Source organism: Petromyzon marinus, unplaced genomic scaffold (assembly GCF_048934315.1).
Source record: "Petromyzon marinus isolate PM22_M1 ecotype Great Lakes invasive population unplaced genomic scaffold, UKy_Petmar_22M1.pri1.0 PM_G_Scaffold_8, whole genome shotgun sequence".
In the NCBI taxonomy this organism is placed as follows: domain Eukaryota; kingdom Metazoa; phylum Chordata; class Hyperoartia; order Petromyzontiformes; family Petromyzontidae; genus Petromyzon; species Petromyzon marinus.
In genome coordinates this window covers 4,932,501-4,935,000 of record NW_027423035.1, presented here as the reverse complement: position 1 = coordinate 4,935,000, position 2,500 = coordinate 4,932,501, and positions in this window count along the sequence as shown.

Sequence of the window (2,500 nt, the reverse complement as noted above, 5' to 3'; positions counted from 1 at the left end):
ACATTGCATGCGAACGGCATGAAACTTCCAGAGGCATTTGCAGCAGGAATGCATGTGCAGTCAAAAAAGTGAATATTTTTCACGGATAGACCCCGTGAAACGCTAGAAATTGGCGGCGATGTCTCTCTTGTGGCTCACGGGGCTGTTAGGGTGGCACAGAAATCCCTCGGAATGGGAAAACGGGTCATTTTTGTGTCGCCACATTGCATGCGAACCGCATGAAACTTCCAGAGGCATTTGCAGCAGAAATGCATGTGCAGTCAAAAAATTGAATATTTTTCACGGATAGACCCCGTGAAACGCTAGAAATTGGCGGGGATGTGTCTCTTGTGGCTCACGGGGCTGTTAGGGTGGCACAGAAATCCCTCGGAATGGGAAAAAACGGGTCATTTTCGTGTCGCCACATTGCATGCGAACCGCATGAAACTTCCAGAGGCATTTGCAGCAGGAATGCATGTGCACTCAAAAAATGTGATATTTTTCACGGAGAGACCCCGTGAAACGCTAGAAGTGGGCGGGGATGTCTCTCTTGTGGCTCACGGGGCTGTTAGGGTGGCACAGAAATCCCTCGGAATGGGAAAACGGGTCATTTTCGTGTCGCCACATTGCATACGAACCGCATGAAACTTCCAGAGGCATTTGCAGCAGGAATGCATGTGCACTCAAAAAAGTGAATATTTCTCACGGATAGACCCCGTGATACGCTAGAAATTGGCGGGGATGTCTCTCTTGTGGCTCACGGGGCTGTTAGGGTGGCACAGAAATCCCTCGGAATGGGAAAACGGGTCATTTTCGTGTCGCCACATTGCATGCGAACCGCATGCAACTTCCAGAGGCATTTGCAGCAGAAATGCATGTGCAGTCAAAAAAAAATTGATATTTTTCACGGATAGACCCCGTGAAACGCTAGAAATTGGCGGGGATGTGTCTCTTGTGGCTCACGGGGCTGTTCGGGTCGCACAGAAATCCCTGGGAATGGGAAAACGGGTCATTTTCGTGTTGCCACATTGCGTACGAACCGCATGAAACTTCCAGAGGCATTTGCAGCAGGAATGCATGTGCACTCAAAAACTTCTATATGTTTCACGGATAGACCCCGTGAAACGCTAGAAATTGGCGGGGATGTGTCTCTTGTGGCTCACGGGGCTGTTAGGGTGGCACAGAAATCCCTCGGAATGGGAAAACGGGTCATTTTTGTGTCGCCACATTGCATGCGAACCGCATGAAACTTCCAGAGGCATTTGCAGCAGAAATGCATGTGCAGTCAAAAAATTGAATATTTTTCACGGATAGACCCCGTGAAACGCTAGAAATTGGCGGGGATGTGTCTCTTGTGGCTCACGGGGCTGTTAGGGTGGCACAGAAATCCCTCGGAATGGGAAAAAACGGGTCATTTTCGTGTCGCCACATTGCATGCGAACCGCATGAAACTTCCAGAGGCATTTGCAGCAGGAATGCATGTGCACTCAAAAAATGTGATATTTTTCACGGAGAGACCCCGTGAAACGCTAGAAGTGGGCGGGGATGTCTCTCTTGTGGCTCACGGGGCTGTTAGGGTGGCACAGAAATCCCTCGGAATGGGAAAACGGGTCATTTTCGTGTCGCCACATTGCATACGAACCGCATGAAACTTCCAGAGGCATTTGCAGCAGGAATGCATGTGCACTCAAAAAAGTGAATATTTCTCACGGATAGACCCCGTGATACGCTAGAAATTGGCGGGGATGTCTCTCTTGTGGCTCACGGGGCTGTTAGGGTGGCACAGAAATCCCTCGGAATGGGAAAACGGGTCATTTTCGTGTCGCCACATTGCATGCGAACCGCATGCAACTTCCAGAGGCATTTGCAGCAGAAATGCATGTGCAGTCAAAAAAAAATTGATATTTTTCACGGATAGACCCCGTGAAACGCTAGAAATTGGCGGGGATGTGTCTCTTGTGGCTCACGGGGCTGTTCGGGTCGCACAGAAATCCCTGGGAATGGGAAAACGGGTCATTTTCGTGTTGCCACATTGCGTACGAACCGCATGAAACTTCCAGAGGCATTTGCAGCAGGAATGCATGTGCACTCAAAAACTTCTATATGTTTCACGGATAGACCCCGTGAAACGCTAGAAATTGGCGGGGATGTGTCTCTTGTGGCTCACGGGGCTGTTAGGGTGGCACAGAACTCCCTCGGAATGGGAAAAGGGGTCATTTTCGTGTTGCCACATTGCATAGGAACGCCATGAAACTTCCAGAGGCATTTGCAGCAGAAAGGCACGTGCACTCAAAAATTTTAATATTTTTCACGCATAGACCCCGTCAAACGCTAGAAGTTGGCGGGGATGTCTCTCTTGTGGCTCACGGGGCTGTTAGGGTCGCACAGAAATGCCTCGGAATGGGAAAACGGGTCATTTTTGTGTGGCCACATTGCATAGGAACGGCATGAAACTTCCAGAGGCATTTGCAGCAGGAATGCATGTGCACTCAAAAACGTCTATATTTTTCACGGATAGACC